The 16657-nt window shown below is 33.2% G+C and overlaps 1 long non-coding RNA gene across 3 annotated transcripts; it reads right to left on the reverse strand.

Moving 5' to 3' along the window:
- Positions 1-2767: 2767 nt before the first annotated feature.
- On the reverse strand, positions 2768-5124 carry LOC124295518. Of its 3 annotated transcripts, none has more exons than XR_006905473.1 (3): positions 4964-5124; positions 3572-3800; positions 2768-3485 (listed from the first exon to the last, which is right to left on the reverse strand). It is a non-coding gene; the product is annotated as an uncharacterized LOC124295518 (long non-coding RNA). The 3 variants fall into 3 exon arrangements; XR_006905472.1 differs by lacking the exon at positions 4964-5124 and adding an exon at positions 4288-4499 and having other exon boundaries at positions 2768-3469; XR_006905471.1 differs by lacking the exon at positions 4964-5124 and adding an exon at positions 4288-4499.
- Between the last annotated feature and the right edge of the window lie 11533 nt (positions 5125-16657).

Consider the following 16657-nt stretch of genomic DNA (forward strand, 5'->3'; position numbering starts at 1 on the left):
ATGGATTTCTTGAGCCGAAATGATGACAATTACCACAAGCGATAAAAATAATAATTCACTTTATAGCGTAATTGAATTTCTAGTCGGTTCGTTACTTGTCGTTTGATGTAAAAAAAAAAAAAAAAAACTCCGTTATCAGACTCGCAGATAATTGTGCTGTATTTTAAACATTTTTTTTTCGGCTGTAAGGCGATGATCGTCAACGGATAGATAACACGCGGCAAAGCTTATTGAATAACACACGGAGATCAAGAATATTCACCGATAATTATTAAGATTTGGAAAGAAAATTTTAATCAGTACAACTGTAAGACAAGTGATAAAAATTTATCGTAATAAGTATCTTCAACGTTTTTACGACCTCGTTTATACCTGTCTAGATGCCACTTATTAGTTTTTTTTTTTTTACACACTTGTCTAGAACCTTTTAGTCGGACTTATACAATCCTTGCTGTACATCGTTTACCCTGGTGAAAATATTTTTCTACGATTTTCTACGAATTATCAAAGAAATTGGAACATTTCGTACAATTGTGTGGGAAAAAAAAAAAAATTGTTTTCTCGTAAACATGCATAATTTCTTAGAAAAACTTGTACATATTCTTCGAAATTTGTATTCTTACAGTAAAAAAATCTACAAGCTACTGCAATTTTTTGGAGAGAAGATTGACAATTCATTGCGAAAAATTATGCATATTTAGAATTTTTTTTTTTTTAAACGAAATATGACGAAATGTTGATATTTTCACCAGGGATATATTTATAATGTGTATCTGAGAATTATATCGTTTGCAGTCACAACACTTTTACTCTGTCGTACGAAAATGTTTACGACCAATTTACGCTTGTTTACCTACTTTAGGCGGTACGAATGAATATCTACACAAAGGTTAGACATGTTTATTGAATGTGGTCACATTCTTCGCTGTTTAACATACGAACGTGAACAGTCGAGTCAATGATTGGAGTGACGACTAATGTAATTAATACGGGACATGCCTTACCTCAATTTGCACGGTTGTAATACATACTTATTATATTACTGTGACCTTTCACTAATCAGTAAATAATTAACGAATTAGGCGGATAAAAAAAAAAAAAAAAACGGCAAAAAAAAAATTGCCAGTTTTGAGTAGCGTTATGTTACAGAATCTTAAATCGCCCAATAAAGAAATCCTTGACATTTCTCACACCATTGAAGCTTATGTATAGTTCAAGGTTTCAACGTTTCAACCTACCGACGTATTATTATCTTCATCAAGATTCTTACCACCTTTGTTTTTTCATACACATATATACGTTTCAAAAAGTCCAAGATTCCCGACACAGTAAGTGTTTGCACAATTTTGTGATGTAAGTTTTACGTCAATATCGATGTTACTTCTTGAATATTATGACATTTCACATTTTTGGGTATAATGAAATTTGGGCAATTCTGACGCGTTTACCAACGCGCGTTGTGAGCAATTCTTTCTTTTTTTTTCTTATTTAGAAGTGAAAGAATTAACGTGATTTCAGGCAGAGCTCCGAGTTGAAAAAAGCTGAACAGGCAACGAGGCTCACAATGTTTCCACAAACAACAATTATTTTTCTAAAATAAATAGTTCTTCGATTGTTCATCTTATAACCTGACATTTTCCCGACTTCAACACAAATTGGTCGGTTTTTTTTGAAATGTTTCATATGAAATAGGCTGAAGCAATATTTGTCAATAATTCTCCAACAATAAAAACATTTTCAATAAAGCTTCTTCTTGAATTGTTTTTCCACCAAGTCCCTAGTAATATTTCCAAGCAGCTATCAAATCGTAAAAAGCATAATCGAAACTTACGTATAATACATTTTGTATAATTGTAAATTGGAATAGAAAATTTATTTTAATATCATGAATTGAAATTGCATTTTTATATGCGATATTTTTACTCAATATAATTGTGGAATAACTGTGACAGGTGTTGTCACTCGGGATGGTAAAAATTCCACCTGAACCATTCGAGTACAGCCAACGATTAATTGATATCTTTAAGTCTGTAACGTTTCTTCGCTGTAGATGTATCGTACAAATATTGACATTTATATAGATATCGCATGTAATCAATATTTGTTCTAGATTCTGGGTCAAGTATTACTTGTTGTCGATAAAAGCTTATTTCCATTTAGGCCTTCAGCGAATCCAATCGTTTTTCGTGACCATTATAGCCTGCAACTCCTTAATTTTATCCAGAATTCCCGTTACTTCAACTCTAGGTATCATTTGTAAACTTATATGATTCACGCATTAAGATGATGCTATAGTCAGTCTTTACCGACCGAGTAAAATATCAATTGTTTTTACTGTTACCTACGTCTACGCATCGCTAATGCAAAATGTATATAAAATATATGTATAGAACAAAACTTTCTTTTTTTCAGATATGGCACTGTCGGCAGCTTTTTTGCGTTAATGATGCGCAAGCGTAGATGATATAGTCAAAATAAGTGACACTTTTCCTTGGCCTGTGATAACTGACTATACAGCATTCCTCTAAATATGAAATATCGTGTTAAAATCTGCAGATTCCTTCAATCGTACAATATTATCTTCGACAGACTCGGAAATATTGTTAAAGGTACTTCTGAAATTGCTGCTGCGTGTTGTCAGTTAAAGACAATTATTTTCTGACTACGTAACAGCTGGAAATGACGAACTCGGGAAATATTATATTTTCGATTCGATTTAGTTCACTATATATTTCTTCAGTAAAATACAACCTTATCATCAATTTATTGTTCCACCAACAACAAATTATCAACTGTTCGATCAAAAAAAAAAAAATCCTGAAAACATTCGAGGATCCCAAAGATCCCACAATTGCAAATTTCTCATTAGATCGAAGTTAACGAAATATTGAAACTAATAATCACCGTTATAAAACTTTAGAACAACTTTAAAGAAGTTTAATTTTCAAAATCTGAATAAATTTTTCGTTTTAAAAATAGACGAGTCAATCAATTGAGAGAATCGTCCGTTTGCGAAATAATGATCTTTCCCAAAAATGAATCGTTACGTTAACTTTACGAACTTCACTCTCAATGACTCGAAATTCTTCATATTTGCCATCGCAGCGAATGCGAACCACGTTATACCCAATACCGATGTTGACAAAAGAACAAGCGAATCGCTGTAGCGCAAATTGATCCACATTATATAATCATCCGGATAGTTATACGAGTATTAATAGCATGCGCGTTGGTATAGGTCCTGCAATAGCGTTGCAGCTCGCTTAACTCTTGCGGTAATAATATATCGAGTCCCTGACTCTTCCGGAGTCTAGATCATCCCACGCAAAGAGGAAATCCGCCACTCAGAACCACTCGACACTGCTCTTGCATGGGGGATTCAGGGTCGACTATGCTTTTAGGAAACAGGTGATTTAGTAGTTACAGATTGATCAACTCGCTCGAACTGATCCACGGCTGCTGCACTGCCCTGGTGAAAAGGATTTCTACGATTTTCCAAGAATTTTTAGAAAAATTTTTCACATTTAGTACAATTATGTGCAAAAAAATTGCGATAAATATGCATAGTTACTTATAAAGGCTTGCAGATTTTCACAAAAATTTGTATTTTTTTCGGTAAGGCTCCAAGGACATTTTTCAGGCGTGAAAATATCTTTTAGGATTTAGAAAATGGCGTATAAGACATCCTTCAGCCAACCTTAAGTTTTGTGCTGTCTCAGTAGCTTTTCATACAACAAGTCCCCAATTCACTTTACTGCAATGGCTAGTTGACTTGGAGCTCCGGCCATTTGAATCCATGCCTTCGGTCGAGGAGAAGATAATATTGTACTTTTAGATTAATTGCCACGTACGACGATATCCACAATCGCGTTCGGCTTCGCTTCAACTCCACTTTAATAACGAGAGAGTTCTATTTGCGTAAAAACGGAGATAGGAAAATGTAAACTTTTCATCAGAGTTATTTGCATAATTACTACTGATATTTCTTACGCAACATTTTAATTATTTATAAATTAAAATGTAAAAATGTTTATACAGCATTGACGGTTCCTAATATGGTTAGAAATAATTTCTACGCGTAACTACGAAATTCATTTTACGATTAAGTATTACTGAGAAATTCGGACTCTTTCGTTATTTTGGGATTAAATTTCATGTGGATTATCATCGTATTTCATAGATAATTGCAGACCAGAAATGGATACAATTTGTAGCAGGATTTGGTGGAATTCTTGGTTTGGAGAAATAACGAATGTTAGGTTTGTTAATTTCAATAATATACGAAACCTTTTCTATATTCGACTAGCTCGTATCCAAAGGGTGAGATCAGTCTTCGAATGCAAACCCAAATTCTACTCGGTACATAACTTGTCTGCAATAACTTTTTCTTGCGAGAGAGATGCGACATCTAGCGGTGGGTCAAAAGTATTATTTCATACTTTCGTGTACATATGCGTAATATCTTATCGATCTAAATCGAATTCTAAAATTGTCGATCATCACAATTTTTCCTAGAAATTGCTACTATTTTATGAGAATTCATGGTGTTCATAAAAATTTATACTTTTCAACGAAATTTTAAGAATAATACGGGAAAAAAAATTTACGTTTTCTGGGTTCGAAATTGTAATAATCTTTCATAGGCAACTATAGGTTTTCATAATGTTTCGTATAAATTTGTAATTTTCAATGCAAAATACTACGATTTTTGACAACTTTCAACGCCTTTGAACGATTTCCTACGATTTTTGCATATTTGCTACAACTTTTCAACACACCGCACTTTGTTGCAGTTTGAATTAGAAATTATTTTCATCAGAGACAAAGATTATTTCGAGATTAAGAATAAATTGATACAAATAAATGTATAGATTCTATCTATCTTATATACGTATAACAGCTTGTTATCTAATTTTTTATGAAAATATTGTTTTAAAATCGTAACCCGATGATTTGTATTTACTTGTATTGATTTCGGTGCCCAATTTCCGATTAAGCTAAAAATCTGACACAAGTTAGACTCTATTTTTTCGTCTATCTATCGATTCCAGGGGTTGCAAGTACGATGATACGTTGGTAACGAACAACAATCCAAACAAACAGTAATACAAAACACCGTGAAAATTTCTACACAATTATTCTGTTATTGAATTATCAACAGCACAAAGTATTACACAACGTCACGTGGTTTCAGGCCGCAGGCGCATGACAACAGACGTCTGATCGTATTGAGTGGGTAAAAAATAGACCAATGGTAACTCAGACAAAAGTTAACAAGGACAAAACCCGTCAATAGCCAAGGTTATTTTTGATGACGAGCTAAAAGTCCCGCGATGCATAACAGATGAGATATATACGTTATAAATGCATGATTCGTCCTTTCCCCCCCCCCCCACCCCAAACTTCTGAGACACTCCGTCTGCCTCATTTTGCAAAGTGTAAATAATTCCGATCTAATTGCGGCGATGCTGCACTCCGTATTCCTTCATTTCAACATTCATTCATTCTCGCAATTATTCATGCCACGCGATACGTTGTGCAGGCTGGTAACAAAGGCCAGCGAAATATAACTTTTAATTTCCTTTTTTTTTAGATATCTAGGTATGTTGAATGAAAATATAGTGCTAGTTTTTTTTTTTTTTTTTTTTATGGAAAAAAAATATATATAATTAATATAAAACTGAATGTTTTGGTATAAAGTGAAAAGGATTAGTTTTAAACAAGTCTTGAGAGACCAGATAAACGGAAAAGACTGGATGGAATTTTTTAAATATCTATTTCGTAGTTTCGTATCTAGTACCTACTAAATCTATGGCTAATCTAAATATGGCTACCTAATTTACGGCTGGAATTGTACTTTCATAATGCTTCGTTCGCCATAAACATGAAGTTTAAATCTCAACGAAAAATCTACAAAAATGGGTATCTCTAAAATAATTTTCCAGAATATTCTTCAGCGGTAAAAAATTGTTACCGTAGTACTTGCATTGTTTACGCCTATCTTCAGACCGTCGTATCCTTGTACGCTTTGTATACATATAATCTATGCTCATCCGCATACTTCATGGCTCATTTATTTATGTAGTTCGAATTTTTAAAGTGAAATTCATAAATTTTAAAACATCAATTAGGACTAGATAACTCTCTGCAAGTTGTTGGAATTTCATTATCTCGTCAAATTAAATTGATCTTTATAACAAAAATGAAAAAATACAAACATTTTTCAAACGACGATATAAAATTTTTGCTACTCACACGCAATCATATCACTTGTTTTTCATCAACTGGGACCGTTACTCGTGTTATTTTACTTCGGGTCCTTCGCGGGATAATTATCAATTATGGATCAACTGGTGATCCAGCAATGACAAAAGGACAGACGAGACGTGCAAACAATTCTTTGTTAACGGAAAAAAATTACGGTCAATTGTATTGAGTTGGAAAACTTGGTAGCAATATGAAATCATGGATCATATCATTTTCCGATAACTCCGGGGATTCGACACAAGTGCTTGCGAGTGTAAAAACAACATGCAATCGATAAGGATATAAGTTATCGCTTTAGGGAATTGACTGGCACATAATCGAGACTGTCAAGCTTTTTTTTATTTTTTTTTCGCATTAAGTTTATGTAACGTAACATACAGTAGCGCTCCAAATATCTTGATAATATGAAATTCGTAATTACTTTGATCAATCGTTTTTCTTACTTTTCCTTATTTTCACTTTGTTTTCGAGCAATCGAGAGTTAATTTTGAACAATTATGTAGATCATCGAATTTCTTTCAACAAACAATATTATTGATTTTTTTAGTTTATACTTGCATGTTATTAACTCAATTACTATAATCTTTGTCAAAATACTTTTCAGCGCTACTGTATGTATTGATTATTAAAATTTATTAAATTACATTTTACCAACAGACTTTTATACGTTGATATTATCAGAAAATACGGCATTGACAATTATAATCACATCAATTTCTTTTCCTGATTGAACGTAAACTACTAAAGAATTGTGAAAATTCAAAAACAAAGACTGGTCAGTTTCCGGTTTTATTCCAAATCCAGATTATATACGTCGATTACCTGTCAAACGCTGTTCTTATTAAAGAATTCGTTCCATGGTAATTATAAAAAATCTTGTCACGTATATGTAATAAATTTTCTCCGCGACTAGAAGATAGAATGAGAGATAAATTTATAACGCAGCTATCAATATTAACTTTCGAATTATAAGTACATCGGGTTACATATTTCGAAGTATTCAATTTTTTTAGGATAGTTTTGTACTTAGTATTCTTATCGTTTGTATATACGGTAAAGAATAATTTTTAAAAAAACCGATGCAAAAAAATTAGATTGATGATTCAGCTCTTCATAAATTTTCTAAACTGTTTCATTAATTTTTTTTCTTTATTTCACGTGAGTTATCAGTGTCTCGATTTGCGATTTCTGTATTCAAAATTGTTCGTGTTTTCACGCAGAGCACATGTATTATTATGCAATAAACTGCAGTTGACCGAAAGTTGTTTCAATGTTTGTGAGGTGTGCTTTTTCATCGAGTTTATAACAACTGCTTATCTCTATGTGAAAAAAAAATTGTGCAACAAGTTATATTTCTAGATTTTAAGTTTCGCAATGAAACCTGCAGTCGCAATAAGAGTTACTTAAATCCGACAACGTACATCCACTTCAAGCAAACAAATTCTCACCCAATAATGCAGATAAATCATCGGGAGATTTTTTCAGCACAACCAATTCGCCGCTATGTAATAATGATTCGTCAATATATACACTGGGGCAGCAAAACGTTAAGTGAAAGATCGAAAGAGGTCGATGATTCCACTCCGCAAATCAGAGCTATCCGATATTATAATGGTTTCGCTAATGATAACCTTAAACTTCTCGAATAAACCCAGACGGTAAAGCAGATTGAAACTGGAGCGTGGAAAAGACCATGAGATAATCCGGTGCGTAGATTCAAGATAGTTTTGCATCTTACGATGTGTTTACACCCAGGCTCGTGCCTTGTAGACACACGTATATGGTTACATAGCCGAATGTATAACGCGCATACAAATTGGTTAGCGACTTGTGCCAAACGTTTCGAAGAGTGGAGCGTGGAAAGCACGTGCCAAACAGCTGATCCCCGTTACCGAACGAGCAGAGTCATGCGCACAATGCATATTTTCCACAGTTTTGCACACGCACATTAGGGTGTGCCAAAGAAGAAGAAACATAAAAATTCTCTTCAAATGCGCGTCAAAATTTCGGTATAACATTTCGAATAAAATATCTCAGCCAAACATGAGCTCTTTATGTTGATATTTAGAGGTGCCTGTTTTGTTTTTCCCATTTTCCAGTTAAGCAATACGTGAGAAAGACAATCGGAAAGTTTTTAAATTTTGTTTTTTCTCGTAAATGGCTTCACTTGTAAACTATCTAAATACAGATTCTCATTGGAAATTTTACGCTCTGTAATAAAGTATCTAGATAGAATTTTCCTAACTCTAACCGATCGAAAGGTATTCAAGATGACTCAATTAATGTTTATAGGGCTAATATCTTTTTAATCGGTTAGAGTTGGGAAAATTTTATCTCAGTACTTTTTTATAGAGCGTGAAGTTTCCTGTAAGAATTTGTATTCAGATAGTTTATAAGTCATTCCGTAGACGAAAAAAAAAAATTTAACAATCGTACGGTTGTTTTTACATATTATTTAAATAGAAAATGGGAAAAATAAAATAGGCACCTCTAACTATAAACAATAAGAGATGCCCTTCCAAAATTTTGATGCACGTTTGAAAAAAAAAAACTTCGTTTAGTTTTGGCAAACGCTAATGCACATGTATCATAACGTCTAGAATGCATCACGGTTTCATTTGTATCATCCGTTGACGACTTATGCGATGTCTCGATGAAAATTCTGGTCTCAACTATTCGTGCGTCATTTTTGAGTTCAAGTCGATTACACAGGGCTGCACATTTGTGTCGAGAAAATACTAAATGAACGAGTTAGCGTGTTTAATAGGCGTTGCCTGGTTTTTTCCACCATGTCAGGATTCCGAGATATTCCGATCGAAAAATAATATTTTCGACGAAAATAGTACTGTTAAACTTCTTAATAAACTACGGTGAAAAACTTCACATTATGTGTTATGACCTACAGAATGACGTACTGTGTTTAAGTATATTTTATCATGCTGACAAATGGCCATAAAAAAAATTTTTTTATCCGAAAATTTCGTATATTTCACGTTTGTCATTTTATAGGTCATCACACATAGCATAATATTTTTTCACCATACTTTATGTGAAGCGGTTCGAGAGATAATACGAATCCAAAAGTACGAATACAAAAATATCGGTTGACCCAGCAGCTTCATTTATTTTGTGACTAAAAAAAGTTCTTACACGCATTTTATCTATGACAACTACTAGATAAAAAAAGGGTGGCAGAACGGTTGATTCCACCATTTGTAACAATATAATACCGTATTTAAACGGTATATTATCAAATTGTTCGACCATTCTCTCACAAAGTAGCGAAGAAATTGTACAATAAAGGTAATACTTTATAAACATCGTGCGTTGAGTGGGAAATGAAAAGCTAAATGAACAAAAACTCTTCATGATGGATGACCCAAAAAATCGACTTATTATATGTTTTCAAAATGAAACGGCGTTACGTTGATTGTGTGAATTGCGGTCTGAAAATCGGCGCTGATTGTTCTATAAGCTGGTGTAACGAGCCACTGTAGAATGGAGTTATTTTCAATTCTACACGATTATGTCATAGGCGAAGCAAAGTCGGCTCTTTCATGATAATAATAATAATAATAATAGTAATTAAACAAAAAAAAAAAGAAAAAAGAAAAAAAATTCCGATTTCCATACGTGTATAATAAAGCAGAGAAACACAAAAGAATCGGCTCGTATTTTTTCTTTCTGATGAAAATATATAATTGCGGATGTTACAAGCAATTGAATTGTAATATATTTATAACTACAATGCATGCCAGAATGAGTCACGCCTTGTTGTATTTTTCAATCTGTTGTATTTTCATCAATTTTTGGTTACTCGATAAATGAAACAAGTATTGGCTGATTGCTTTCGCTGAGGTTTGATTACCGTTGTGAGGTTTAATCTACTTTTTTAGTTAAACAAGGCTTAAATGTCAATTTATTCTTGCACAAGCATTAAATTTTCGCAACAGTTGCAAGAAAATATACAGTAACAGTGATCGTAATGAGAAAGAATAGTAACGCATACTAGACTTTCCGGTAACGGCTAGAAAACTAATTTTCATTTTCGTACCCAGAAGTATATTTTTCGATTGTGGTAAAAAATGAAAATATTATAGTTAAGAACCGAGCGGTAAATGGAACTAAAAATTTCTCTCACAATCAGTGCTGTTTCTATTCGGTTATATTGCTTTATTTTGAGCTAAGCTTACAATTAGTTAAATCCATTGCATGATTATTTCAATAAAGCGAAAGGTGTTCGAGAACATCGTTAGAATAATTTTCTTATATATTATATCTGAATTTGACTTTAAACTCCGAACCAATTGACGTTAAAAACTGATACCTACTTTATTTTCATAATAACTGCGTATTGAAATCTACTTATTATACTACACGTATAGCTCAGATTGTTCCTACGATATATTTACAATTATAATTTCACAGTCTCGTACTATTGTTTCTAAAACACTGCCATTAATTGTCCTGTCAGTATGTCGAATTGCGACATGTGAATATCGAAATGAATTTCTGACGCTAATCTCCTACGAAATTAAACAATGATATTCGGTATGTGAAGGTTTTACGTACGTAATGCATGTTTCAGAAAAAAATACTTTGCGATTTTCCACAATGGCATTTCGTAAAAAGTTTCTTTAGGTTAAAAGAAATGTTCTGTTAAAAGACGAGCGTTTTACGTTATGCGGAAGATGACGTTCACTTGATTTTTCACTTTCTTACATTTTTCTTGTATTTATGAAGTATTGCGAATAAAATTTCTTCTTTTATTTCTTACATCAATCATAACATCAATTTGCGTCACAAAGAAGATCCGCACTCGTAATATCAACTCTCTAATCGATGTTTGCGAAGCGCGTATCTGACGGCTTTGTCATTGTTAATTAAATCTCGTAAAATGGTTATAATTTAATAAGATTCCTGAACGATATATCGTTGTGTTATGGATAGTGATCTTTGGATTGAACATAAATTTCAGGTCAAGCATAATAATTGAAGTGCTGCAACGTGTTGCTTCTTCAATTCCAAAAAAGAAAAAAAAGTGCGAAAAATCAAATCAAAAAGCGATCTTACACGCAACGTAGAACGTTCATCTTTTCGCAAAAAAATCTTTCCTTTAACCTAAGCAAACTTTTTAGGGGATACCAAGGTGGAAAATCCGAAATCATTTTTTCCGAAACATCTCAACGTACATACATAATGTGTGTATGATCTGAACCAAAGTTACCAACAATAATAATCACGTCTTGGGTTGGTAATTCTAACTTTACAACTTAATTGTTGTCACATTTATCTTTGTATCTCGATCAAAATTACATAATCGTTATCACGATTCTTGTACAGAAATTGTAATGGTAATAATCGTTATCTTTATTTTTATTTTTCTTATTATAGTAATAGTGTAACGTAGTAAGCATTGTCGTAATCGCGAGTGTCATTGTCATCGTCATCGCTAACATTGGTCGGATATCGTTGTCAGTGAAGTCAATTGAATATATTCTACTGCGCAGTACAAATGGTAATATGTTTTTAACATCGTGCAATGTTCACTCCGATAACGTACTTACATTACGATTGTAAATACAATACTATGTGCAATGAGTGGGTCTGCAACCTTTAGCCTTCGCACACTTTGAGATGATAAGCATGTAACCAGTCAGGATAACGATACCCCGGCGAACTCGGCGTAATGATTCGAATGACTGGATTGACGAAAAGGATAACGTTGATAATTTGATATAAATTAAACTTTGACCTCGAATAACTTTTGAACCAGTAGACTTGGCAAAAAATCGTAAGAGACCATTTTTATAGCGCGTCGAATTTCCTACAAAAATATGTACTTCTCATTCTAGTAGGTCAATTCCTCACCAACGTACACAATTTAAAAGAACAACAGATATTTTTTACATGTTATTTCCATAAGAAACTTTGGCGGGAAAGCGGACTATCTTAGAGTTAATATTAAGAGTGGAAATTTTTAGAGGATTTTTTTTTTATCGATTTGGAAGCGTTTGAGCCCCTGGGAGCATAAAAATTCGAAAACACCCCTGATAAGGGACACCCTGATATACATATATGTAGTAGATTGGTTCAAAAAAATCTACTTTTTTTTTTTCAAAGCCACACGTTTAGTAATTGTAGGAAGAGGAAATAAGACGGCTGTCATAATTTCACCCCTTAATGTTGAGTAATAGTGATTCCTGAACGCAATTTTTTATTTTCCATTCGATCAACATGCGAAAATAGTTTTAGTTCAATTCTGAATTTAGTAGCTCAGTAAGAAAGCAATGGACATAAATGTCCGATACTTATTTTTGCAGGAAATTCAACGCTCTGCAAAAAATGTCTCTTGTAATTTTTTGATAACTCAACTCTCTCAATAATTATTCGAGGTTAAAGTTGAAATCGTGCGAAAATGCAGTTTTTTTCGAGATTAATAGCGAAAATACTAGCTTTATCACGAACTATTGTGAGATTCTTTTGTAAAACATTTCGGTCACTATATAATCATGTCATTTGATTGATTTTCAACTTTAGAAAATTTATTTTGTAACTATTACAGGTAATAATATGCGATATATGCAATTCCACTTTGAAAGCTCCTTTTTTTTTTTTTTTTTAGCAAAAAACGAATTTTTTCAAGTTGAGAATTAATTGAATGACATGATTTTATGGCGGTTGAAATGCTTTGCAAAAGAAAACGACAATAGTTTGTGATAAGTCTAGTATTTTTGCTATTAATCTCGAAAAAAGTAAATTTTTACACGATTTCTACTTTAACCTTGAATAACTTTTGAAAGAGTTGAGTTATCAAAAAATTATAACAGACATTTTTTTGTAGAGCGTTGAATTCCCTACAAAACTACGTATCGGACATTTATGTGTATTGCCTTGTTACTGAGCTATAAAATTCACAATTAAACTACTCAAATTTTCACAGGCGTCTTATTTCCTCTTCCATCAACTATTAGACGTGTGACTTTGAAGAAAAATATTGTCAATTCTTTTGAACCAGTCTAATATGTAATGCTAATGATATATCGTTAATAATATGTAATTTGTAACATTATAATTAACACGTGAAATACACGTGATATTTATTCTGCGACCGTCTTCGAAATAATTGCGATAAAAATATACTAATTGGGTACCAGATCGTGTGTCTGCAAACTGTTGAATCTATATGGCATGCATGAAAAATTTTCATTCCATCGCAAAGGCTTGTTAGATATTCATAAACGTTGAAAATTTATAGCGTCTAAAAACTTTTATAGTTTTTTTTTTTTTTTTTTTTTACGTCTTGTGTAAATCAGTAAAGACATTATATTATTCTGATTACAGATCTTATCTTTGAAATGTGTAATTAAAACGATATTGCCAATTTTTGATCCAACTACGGTTTGTTGTTAAAAAGAATCACACGTCTGATGAATAATTGATTTAAAAAAATGTGGTTTTTCAGTAGTTTTGCAGATGCATATAATTAAGGTCATTTAGTACTCCTACCCTTACCGACCGAGCAGACTCACCATTTTTCTTCCTGTATTAAATAAACAAACGAACGGAGAGGATTTAAATTTCGAAGAAAACGGGTGAGTTTGCTCGGTCGGTAAGGGTAGGAGTACTAATTGACCTTATCGCTGATGAGAATCGGTTCCTCTTCTTACCGCGATGACAAGTGTAAACAAATGTTTCGTCGACACTGTTGGCAAGTCAATTTCTTATCTTATTTCAAGCTCTTCGGATAACCTCGTTCAATGAAGACCATAAAGAAATCGTTGTTCACAATTCCGCGTGCTCTGCAGAAAGAAAAATTCTACATCTTATATGGTTACAGTAACCGGTCAGTACAGTAACGATAACCCGGCGAACTCGGCGCGATGACTCGAGTGACTGGATTAGCGAGGGGCATGACTTACGACGTAAGCAAAGTCTATGACAATGTTGTGTGTAGTCGACTGAAAATTTCATGGAAACGGATACAAGTTACATACATATACATATATATATATATATATATGTGGTATCTAAGAGGTTATTCGCCCGTCTGGCCCAAATAAAATCCAACAGGAGTTCACATTACACTGAGAGAAATTTTTATTTCCGGTTACCGCTCAGTCCTTAACTATTTTCATTTTTTACCACAATCGAAAAATATGGTTCTAGGTAGAAAATGAAAACTAGTTTTGTAGCTGTTAGCAGAAAATCTAGTATCCGTTGCTATTCTTTCTCATTACGATCACTGTTGCTATATTTTCTTGTAACCGTTGCGAAAATTTAATGCTTATGCAAGAATAAATTGACGTTAAAGCCTTGTTTAACTAAAAAAGTAGAGTAAACCGAAGAAACTGATTTTGCGTTGCAATTACCAAAAAGGATCGACAATAGCGCAAAATGATTACGCGTACCCCGTTTTTCGTAATTCAAACAATATTTGAACAGTTTTTTTAACGATACCTGTTTTGCTGAATTTTTCTAGTTACTGTAACAAATGAAATTTTTCTCAGTGTACAACGAACAATAGTTATTAAAGAATAATAGGCTCTTACATTTCTTCATGTCGCGCGTCTCAGTACGAAGCGACGCCGGTTGGAGTCGGCCACAGAATTGCCAACCTATCGAACGAAAATTTCTTCAAATGGTGCGAAAACGATTCTTTAGATTTATTATTTGAATGCTTTCTTAATAATTCTTCAGGTGTCTTAATGGCGCCACAATAATTCATGATATTTCTCATTTTCAAGAGTGATGTTTGACGGTATTGAAACTCCATCAATACAGGAATACATAATATATTACATTTGTTCGCTTTATAAAGTGAATAATTTTCTTAGAAATATATAATGTTGATTACCGAACGAGGTAACACAGACAAATTTATATCCTACAATCTGAATAGTAAGCATAAAGATATTAGGAACTTTTACTTATATAATGTTTTTATTTTTAATATTTAGGATCACCAACTTGTCAAATAAGTACGTTTGAAAATTACAAACGCTATCTAATTGGTGCATACTTTCTCAGGAACCTCACAATTGGTTAATTTTTCGATTTCACAGACCATATTTAAAGATTTCGCCATTAGTTTTGAGATTTCATTAGAGATCTTCATAATTGCTTCAGATTCCTGCCTAAACGACAATATTTCTCAATACGAAAAAAACTTTTCTTCGTTCTTTGAACGGTCTCTAATTTCCTTAGGGTTGGCAACGCTGTTCGGCCATAGAATATTGGTTATTCAGAGAGTACGTCTCATACGCACATATGTGTCAAACCTGTCCATGGGACCTTAGCCTAACTATTTTGCATTCAGGTTACAACATATGATGACAACAAAGGAAAAAGCCGAAAATCTCGTCAGCCGTCGTTATATTCTCATCACTTATTGCCAGACGTGGGATTTGATGAACTTCGGACAGTTTTCAGCGTCTTTTTAAGTGAACGGGGGTAAAGAGATCACGCTTATTGTTAGAGTTACGTTACGTGCGAGTTTCGCAACGACGCCTCAGTAATGGTTCTGAATTTTGGGTCGGAATATTAGTGACGGTTATATGCGTATAGACAGAAATAATTTAGTTGTTTACTTCCGTCGCGATGAACTCTGAGTATACATATATATATATATATATGATTCGTGCCAACGTGTAGAAATTTCATGTATTTTGAAGTGTGTTGTAAAGCGTTGAAATTCACGGTATAATTAAATTTGTTAACTTTATTTGCGTCATTCGTAGGTATATCCAGTTTCCCTGCAGTTCACTGCTCATTTTTCACGCTACTGAAGCTACCGTATTATTCACCATCTCTTTGCAGGCACTTGTCTGTACCTGGGAAATAATTCAATTGAGAGCAGCTGTGCGTGCAGTTAAATTGCGGTAAAATTCCGTAGAAATTAGGAATTGTACACTCGTTAGTTCTTTCAACAATTTCCTACGCTGCGCGTATTCGTGGTTTATTGAAAATTGGTTATTGCGTAAGGTAGAACATCCTGCGTTTTATTCTGAAACGTAAATAATCCACCGGAGATTATTATACGGACATGCAATTAGTAACGAATGCGTAATAATTGTTCCTATCGAATGAAAAAAAAACAGGAAAATTATTCTAAACAAGTTTTTTAAGTAGCCAAAAAAATGGAGTTGGAAAAGTCAGAAACTATCTTAAATTCGGTATTATCGATACAATGTACGAATTCGTGTGGGAACTGATATTTAGCTTCAAACTACTCGATCATCGCCAGAATTTTTCGACATCAATTCATCCGACAGTCGACGACGTATAAAACTAGAATGACACTGCACTTCATAATAATGAACAAAAGTAGGGAAAACCCTGCGCCGTATTACAAATAACAATATTTTCACTCGGTATAAAATGTACAGCG

Source organism: Neodiprion lecontei, chromosome 7, assembly GCF_021901455.1.
Source record: "Neodiprion lecontei isolate iyNeoLeco1 chromosome 7, iyNeoLeco1.1, whole genome shotgun sequence".
Lineage (NCBI taxonomy): Eukaryota > Metazoa > Arthropoda > Insecta > Hymenoptera > Diprionidae > Neodiprion > Neodiprion lecontei.